Genomic DNA, 9993 nt, shown 5'->3' with positions numbered 1-9993 from the left:
TACCTTTCCAGTTTCCTTACCCCTCACACCCTGAGACACACCCTAAGGTCCAGTGACACTGGCCTCCTGCCTGTTAAAAAAAAATTAAAGAGTGCCACACTCAACAACTGATACCTGTCATCTTGCCCAACTTCTTGTTCATAAGATACACCTATGGATATTTCTGTGGATATCCACCTCATTTGTTGGGACCATCCTCTATGTCTCAATTTTATAGGCACAAATGCTCAATTTGGTCTATCCATCACTTGTTCCTCAATCTTATAATATTCACATTCCAACTTTTTTTCCTTACACATTAATTAGTAAGCATGCAACAATTATTAATTATATATTAATTAGTAAACATGCAACAATTATAACAATTATTCATTAGGTCTTCCAATTTTACTTGTTACCATAATTTTGAAACTTTGGAATTTACAACATTCTATAATTTTAGCCATATATCTTCAATAGAAAAATATTAGACTTAGAAAAGATGTATTTTGTTCTTTGGAAGAAGAAAAAACCTTGGACACCATAAAAATGCTGTAGCAAAATGTACAAATGCAACACATTCTGATTTCTTACTCTTATTCAATTCTAGGTCCATCATATTGTCCATACAAGATGTATGCTCTAATGGGTTATCATTACAGGAGAATTACATTAAATATTACTCAAGATGTATTATGTATTATTATAAAATAAACCAATATAAATCATCAGCATTTCTATATATGACCAACTGTAATGCTAATAGGAATTTGAAGATCTTCCCTGCCCCTTAATAAGCCTAGGTGAAAATGAGGACCTTTCCTGATTTGAAAATATACTCTGCCCCCAGGATGGCTGAATGTGGTCTCATGGAGTGTGTGGTGGGAGGCTTGCTTTTCAGGAAGGTACAACTTTTGTTACCTTGTAGTCAAGTGGGTCATGAGGGTTGTGATGTTCTCTGACCCTGGAGGAGGCTATATATACTTCTGAGATGAGGTTTTGCTTTGGGGTCCACTTGGGAAAGTTATGTGATTTGGCCAGATGAGATTCTGGGCAGCTGTTGAGCCACTGGCTTTGAAAACCCTGGTGTTGGTGCTTCTCTCTCCAGTCTCTAACTGTATGTATATGATGGGCAGACATCTAGAAGCCCTGTCTGTTTGTCTGCTGAATTGTGTTATTTTTTATGTTTGTATTTTTGTCTGCTTGTAACTTCTGTTTGTATTCTCTGAAGTTCAAGATGCTGACTTTTTCTGCTAAGCTAGGTAAATGATATATATTTGATTAAAGTAAGATTGTTAACCCTTTGTGAGTTGCTTTCATTTAGAAATGTAGATCAAAGAACCATCCCGTATATGCTAGGGTGCTTGCTGCTACACCATCAAAACACAACAGCAAGAAATAGAAAGAGAAATTCTGTTTAAAAGATTTGTAGACAATATAAATTATCTGGGAGTATACTGTAGCAGCAAGCACCCCAGCGTCCCCAGGGTTGCTGCCACCACAGGTTCTTGGATCTGCTTTGTTAAAGGAAAGCAACTCAAAATGGGTTAACAAGTTTACTTTAATCAGTCAAATACCTAGCTCAGGGGAAAAGGTCAGCACCCCGAACTTCATAATATACAGACAGAATTATCAAGACATAGAAACAGATCAAGTAGACAGATCTCCAAACTGTCCAACCATTACATCCATACCAAATCAACATCTGGGTTTTTCAAAGCCAAGGGGGGGCTCTCAACAACGGCTTCCCAGAATCCAGATCAAATCACAGAACACTTCTCAAAGTGAGCCCCAAACAAAGCTACACATCAGGGCTTATATAGCCTTCTCCTGGATCAGAGAATGTAACAACCTTCTGGACCCACTGGCCAATCAAAAAGTATCTACTGAAAAACAAGCCTCCCACCCCAGGCTCCAAGTGCACTTTAGCCTAGAGGCAGGGAAGATCTTAAAAATGTACATTCCCATTACATATACCTGCCAATATAAACCCAGGAACCATATAAACACAAGTATTACACACTTTGCACAAATAAAATAAGATCAAAACAACTGGAAAAAAATATCAGTTGTTCATGCCTAGATCAAGCTAATATAACAAAAATAATAATTCTACCTAAATTAATTTTCTTATTCATTACCATTCCAATCAAACCAGAAAATCATTTTAGAGAGCTAGAACAAATAATAACAAAATTCATCTGGAAGAACAAAAAGGCAAGAATAACAAAGGAATTAATGAAAAAATGCAAAGGAAGGTGGCCTAGATGTATCAGAATCAATTATAACGTGGCAATCATCAAAATTATTTGGTACTGACTAAGAAATAGAGTGCTGGATCAATACAATAGGTTAAATACATGAGACAGAGTAGTCAATGACTATAGCAATCTACTGTTTGATAAATTCAAAGGCTCCAGCTTCTGGGATAAGAACTTACTATTTGATGAAACTGGTGGGAAAACTGGAAAACAGTATGGCAGAAACTAGGCATACACCACCTTTTCAAATTGTATATACCAAGATAAGGTCAAAATAGGTAAATGATTTAGACATAAAGAGTGATACTGTAAGCAAATTATGAGAGCAAGGAATAGTTTGCCTGTCAGATCTATGGAGAATGGAAGATTATATGATCAAACAAGAGATAGAGAACATTATGAAATGCAAAATGGATAATTTTGATTACATTAAATTTAAAAAGTTTTACACAAACAAAGCCAATTCAATAAAGATTAGAAGGGAAGAAGAAAGCTGGGAAACAATTTTTGCAGCCAGTATTTCTGATAAAGGCCTCGTTTCTCAACTATATAGAGAACTGAGTCAAATTTATAAGAATACAAGTCATCCTCCAATTGATAAATGGTCAAAACATGAACAGGCAGTTTTCAGATGCAGAAATTAAAACTATCTATAGTCATTTAAAATGTTCTGAATCACTATTGATAAGAGAAATGCAAATTTAAACAATTCTGAGGTACCACCTCACACCAATCATTCATTGTTGGTGGAGTTGTGAATTAATGCAACCATTCTGGAAAGCAATTTATAACTATGTTCAAAGGGCTATAAAACTGTTCATACCCTTTCATCCAGTAATACCAATACTATCTCTGTATTCCAAAGAGATCATAAAAATAATGGAAAAGGACCCACATATACAAAAATATTTATAGCAGCTCTTTTTGTGATGGCCAAGAATCGGAAACTAAGGGGATGCTCATCAGTTGGGGAATGGCTAAACAAGTTGTGCAGTATGAATGTAATGGGATACTATTGTGTTATAAAAAATGATCAGCAGGAGAATTTAAGAAAAGCCTGGAAAGACTTAAGTGAAATAATGCAAAGTGAAGTGAGCTTCTGCTCAGGAACAAGGAGAACATTATATAAAGTATATGTGATGATCAATTATAATAGACTTAATTTTTCTCAGCAATACAATGATTGAAGACAATTCCAAAAGGCTCATGATGGAAAATGCTATCCATATCCAGAGAAAGGACTATGGAGTCTGAATGAAGATCAAAGCATACTATTTTCATTCTTTTTGTTTTTTTTTTTCTTGTGTTTTTCTCTTTTGCTTTGATTCTTCTTTCACAACATGAAGAATATAGAAATATCTTTAACGTGATTGCCCATGCATAACCTGTATCAGATTGCTTGCTTCCTTGTGTAAGGGGGAAGGGAAAGAGTGAGGGAGAAAAATTTAGAACTCAAAGTATTATTAAAATTCAATTTTGAAAACTATCTTTACATGTAATTGAAAAAATATTATTTACAAAATAAAAAAAAGTTTCATTATTAACACTGATGTTGAGTAGTATAACAATATTTAAGTACCTGATGAGAATTAGAAGCCTTAACAAAATAGGAGGTTTTAACCATGTGTAAAGGAATTGAGCTTAGTTGGTATAGTGCCAACACAATATTCACAGTGCTGACAGCCACTATAAATATGCCTGAATAGTGCATAAATAAATACAGACTCTCCATGTAGAATATAGGAGCAAAACATTTATTCAGACACCAGAAAACCAAATCCCAAAACCAGGAAACCGAATCCATCATAGTAACATAGAAGTTAATAAGCTTAAAGTTAACAACATAGAGATCACACAAACTTTTGCCTTCCCACAAACCAATATTTACTTAAAAGTTTAAGTGTCTCCCTGGGGTGCATTTTTTCTCCCACCATCTAGCAGCTCTGAATCCCAGATTACTCTGGGTTCTGCTCCACCATTCAGCAAACTCCTCCTACCACAGGTTCCATGTGATTATATTCAGTCTTTTAGGGAAGAGGGTATATCTTCAAAGCAAGGAAGGTCTTCAGATTCCCTTAGGTCTATTAAGGGGCAGGGAAGATCTTCAAATTCCCATTACAGTTGTGGGTGGGGGAGGGTAATACAGAAAAAAAAATTTCTGACTCAAGGTCACCATACTCTTATCTCTTTCTATCCACTCACATAGTCACCACTGTTTTTCAAACTTTAATTACTTCTCCTATTAAGAAAAAAATGATGTAATTGAAGAAAATCCCTTTTCAGGCCTATTCAAATAACATACTTATTGGTTGCCTTGACTCATGTGTCTTGACTCTCCAATCAGTCTTTCATACAGCTACAAAACTGACATTCCAAAGCATAGGTCTATCTGTGTCAAGAATTTTCAGTGGCTCTCTGTTTACTCTAGAACAAAAACAAAAACAAACAAAAAAATCCCTAACAACAATCAAACAAAAGTACAGATAAAAAGCCTTCTGCTCTTGAAATCCCTTTACAAATGGTCTCACATCAGTCTTTCCAGACTTATTTCATATTATTCTTCATCTCCACCAACTTCTACTTCTTTTTTTTTTATATTATATTCTTTCTCTTCTTACCTTTAGATAGGTAACATGTTGCCCATGCCTGGAGTGCATTCTCTCCTCATCTCTATCTCTTAGAATATAGAAATCCCTTAAAGACTTAGATTACATGCTTCTTCCCACATAAATTCTTTCTATGTCTCATCAGTTAGTGTTTTTCATTCCCAAATACTTTGTATTTACATTGCATATATTACATATCTACCTTTCTGCTTACATATTACCACCTCACCTCCCAATTAGAATGTAAAGTTCTTGAAAATAAGGGAAATTTAGCCAGAATTTAGGACTTTTTATGAAATAGAATTGAGGTTTCCCATTGCTGTAGGTCATTTTAAAATGCTGGATCATCACTTTCTAGAGATGCTGTAAAAGTGGATTCATACTTCAGGCATAAATTAGTCCAGAAGATAGTCCCTGATTTCCCTTTTAAATATTGACTTCCTATATCTTAGCTTCTATGTTCTTTAACATACTTTAAAATATATTTCATTATTTAATTGCTGGATGAGGTCTTAGTTTTATCTTAACTTTTTCTTTCAGGAACTGAGTTTCCAACTATACATATACACATGTATACATATTCACACACATTTATATATGCATATACACTCACACATATATGTATATATATATTCACACACATACTGATGATTTATTGTAGGCATTCATGCTTCTTCCTCCACAGATATGTAAAAATTATATGTACCCAACACATGCATATATGTATATAAATGTACAACATATATATATATATACAACACAAATAAACATATTAATATGTCTGTACCTAAAGCTTTACATGTCATTAATTTGTCTTCTTTTCTTATGTCTTAGTAAATTTAATTACCTTGCCTTATATAAACTTTTAAAAAATAATCTAGATACTATAGTTTACGTAACAGTTGTGGGTATAGAAAGGTATATACCTTTCCTATGCAAATTACAAATTTTAAGAATTCATTTATTCCTCCCCCCACACTCACACATATACACATCTCAGCAACAGACTTCAATCAAAGACACAGTACATGTATATTAATCATAGACTAGCAATGTTTTGTTTTAGTTTAAAATACGTGGTTCCTCCTATGTCTGCCCTGAGGTTTATCTTGTTATATGGAAAACTGCTGGGGACTCAGAACTATGAAGGTTATCCAAAAGGTGAAGCAAAACCTGCTTTTAGGTGAAATCAAATCATCACTGTTCACTGTGTTTGGCACCTATACCAGACCTACTTTTCTCCCTCCACAAACTCATGGACACAACAAAGTGATCGCTTAAAACTGGGTATCTTTTTATATGTTTGTTTTGCTAACTCTATTTCACTATAATTGATTCTGTTTGTAATCCTGTGTATTTTATTTTCTATATTTAAAAACATTGATACTGAGAAGAGTTCCACAGACTTTATCAAATACCAAAGGGTCCTGAATATACACCAAAAGCTTAAGAACTTATTTTAACTAATACATGTCTACATGTTCCCAGCACACCAGGCAGTTACCTCACTGGGAAAATGACTTTGGACTATATTATGTTTAGGGTCCTTTGCAATTCTAATAATCTATGCTCTGAGGTCCTATCAAATTCTTTGTTCCCTTGTAGCATTCAAAGTTCTGTTTTATCTCCAGCAGCATCATTCTGTGAGTCTTTGATTTTATAACATCATAATTCTGTTGTAATTCTGCTAATACAGAAATCTTATAATGTCTGCTATATCCAATTTGCCCAGGTAATTGACAGCTCATTAAAAGTGATGAAAGTATAATGATCTAAACAAATCCTGAAGAGAGGACAAAGTCCCAGCTGGTGAATTGTAGTCGTTTGTTTTTTTTACATTTCAGAAATGCTTTGTTTGGTCTAATTATTTTTTCCCAACCCTTCCAATGATACCTAATTTTAAGAATTTGGAAATGAGGCTTAGAAGGGTTAAATATTTTATCTGTGGCACAAACAAAAGTTACTATTGCAATAAGAATTCAGGGTTAAGGTTATGAGTCTGGGTACTGTTTGACCAAGAGGCAAACTGCATGATTCAGGAGAGTGAACATAGCATTTGGAACCAGAAGATATTCCTTGAAATGCTGGCTTCAACTCTTGCCAGCTAGTATGGTCATGATAAAGGTCTTTTACCACTTGGAGCCCCAGTTTCCTCATTTGTAAAATGTCTATAAAACTTGCTGTCATTGTTTCATAGGGTTGTTATAAAGAAAGTACAGCTTTCTATTAAAATGTCAATCAGTACTATTTTGGTTGCAATGTTATGTATTGATCAAAAGTCAGAATGTTAGGTCATTCATATGTGTTTTTACTCCTCATTCAATGATTGAAATCACCCTTATTTCCACCAGTAACACTGATCCCTTTAAATCCTTTGAATCCTTCATAAAAATCAATCCTTTGTTATGCATTTTTTAGTAACTCCAACCTTGCATTGTTCTAATAATCTATTGTACTTATTGTCTGTCTCATAGTCTTCTCTAAGCCCACCACCATTCTGGTATTTAATTTATGAAGGATTAAAGAGCAAATGTGGCAACATTTTAAGGATAAATTACAGCTTCTCTGAATGAAAAGGAAAAGCAAAATTAGGACTATACAATGTCCTTCAATCTGAAATCAGTATGGAATACAGGGAAGGGTGACAGATTTGGATCCAGAGGACCCCGCTACTCCTGGTTTATAATAGCTGACTTTTATAAATACCATTAATATTTATAGCCTCTTAACATTTTCTCTATCTCCCATGCCTGTCATTTTCTCCCTCATCAACTCTACCTCCTGGTTTCCTTGGTTTTCTTTAAATCAGAGCCAAATGTCCATCTTTTTCAGGAAGCTTTTTCCAAGCCTTATGAATTCTAGTGCCTTCTCTTTCTTAATCATTTCCTATTTATCCTGTATATATTTTGTTTATATACATATATATTTGTTTGTTGTCTCCCCATTAGCATTTGAGCTCCTTAAGAGCAGGAACTATGTTTTGTCTCTTTTTGTATCTCCACTGCTTAGCAAGGTGCCTGTCATATCACAAATACTTAGGTTGAAGAGAACCAGAGGAAGTTATTCAACTATACTGAGTCCAATCTAAATTTATATTACATAATGTCAACCATCCTTTAGTACCAATAGGATCAAATAAAAACTTCTTTGTATGACATTTAAATCTCTTCACAACCTCTCTTAAACATTATTTCCTCCATACCCTCTGAATTTCATTTTCAACTTATTTGTTTTTCCTTATATGTAGTTATCTATTTCCTATCTCCATGCCTTTGAACTGACTGACTTTTTCAGTCTAGATTTCCTAATTTCTTTTATGACTCAATTCAAGAACCACATTCATTTCCTGATCTAGTTTTACTAGTTACTAGTAAAATCCAACCTTAAGCTGCTAAAACTATATAGTACTATGTACTACCGTGTTTCCCCGATAATAAGACACTGTCTTATTAAATTTTTTGGAAAGAAAAACACCAGAGGGCTTATTTTGAGGGGAGGGCTTATGTTGTCCTGCCTCAGCTCTCCTCCGCGGCACTGCTCTCAATGGTGCCAGCAAACAAATCACTGGGGAAGAATAAGATGACGCGCTCACTGCCGCAGCTCTGATTGGATGCAGCTCGGAGCGCGGCGTGCATTCCACCCGGGGGGGGGGGGCAGTGCATACAAAGGGTACCGTAATGTAGCGTGTAGTGCAGGGGATCACCTTCACTACAGTAGCAATCTCAATAGGGCTTATTTTCTGGGGAGGGCTTATTTTAGAGGAATCTTACACAGTAAGGGGAGGGCTTATTTTCGGGATAGGTCTTATTATCAGGGAAACACGGTATATCTAGAGGATAGACAGACAGACAGACAGACAGACAGACAGACAGACAGACAGACAGACAGACAGATAGATAGATAGATAGATAGATAGATAGATAGATAGATAGATAGATAGTGTTAACCTTTAAAAAGTTTGATTAAAGGAGACAACACAGCATTTGTTCCCTTAAAACTAGCAGACTTGTACAAGGAGTTAGGGGCTAAGTCCTAACTCATGAACAAAGGAATGAGAAAGCTTAAATATACTTTGGAACAATTCAGGGTGGCTGTGTCACACAAATTTATGATCTCCATAAATGTTTAATCATTTTATGAGAAAGGAATTTTTTTAATTGAATAGATGGTAAATACAATAAAATAGGAGAGCTGACAAAGTGTCAATTGAAATTATGATTTGGGATATCTGTGTTTTCTTTACCATTAACATTCCATAACATAGTATATATCCAAAAATTTTAAGATAAGAAAAACTCCCATTACTCAGGGTAATGCCTTGAGTTAAGGGTCTCATCCTTAAAGGCCATAAAGTAAGCCTCATTGTTATGGGAATGGGAATTTAAGATCTTCCCTGCCACTAGGCCCTTTGATAGGCTTAAGTGCCTGGAGCCTGTGGCGGGAGGCTTGGCTTTTGGGAATCCTTTTTGATAGGAAAGTGGGTCAAGAGAGTTACATTCTCTGAGCCAGGAGAAGGCTATATAAACCCTGACATGAGGCTTTGTTTTGGGCTCATTTTTAGAAGAGTTGTTTGATTTGACCAGACGAGACTCTGGGCAGCCGTTGAGAGCCTCCTGGCTTTGAAAAAACCAGACATTGATGCATCCCTCTCTGGTAACTGTGACTAGGTATGGATGTAATGGTCAGACAGTTGGAGGCCTGTCTGCTTGAAATGTTTCTCTGTATTCTTGTAACTTCTGTTTGTAACTTCTGTCTGTATACTCTGAAGTTCAAGGTACTGACTTTTTCCCCTGAACTAGGTAAATGATATGTTTCATTGATTAAAGCAAGATTGTTAACCCATTTTGAGTTGCTTTCTTTAGAAAAGAAGATGTAAGAACCTGTGTTGGCAACTACCTTTGGGATACTTGGGTGCTTGCTGCAACACTTGTCTGGCTTTGTTGACATAAGAAGAGGTATTCTCCAAGCTCACTTAGAGAGCAAAGACAAAGCAGCATCCATTTGGAATTTATGATATCAGGAAGTCTCTGTTTTCTTTCTGAATGGAGTATGTCCCAATATAATGGGAAATCCCACTTTCAGTCTTATCTGGTCTCTGGCATTGCTGACACAGGAAAAGGGCGTTTTTAAAGTAAGGCAAAGCAGTA

This window comes from Petaurus breviceps, unplaced genomic scaffold, assembly GCF_028583685.1.
Source record: "Petaurus breviceps papuanus isolate PSGF00001 unplaced genomic scaffold, PetGlider_PUasm1.0 98, whole genome shotgun sequence".
Lineage (NCBI taxonomy): Eukaryota > Metazoa > Chordata > Mammalia > Diprotodontia > Petauridae > Petaurus > Petaurus breviceps.
The sequence above is the reverse complement of the archived record's forward strand: the minus strand, read 5'-3'. Positions refer to the sequence as shown.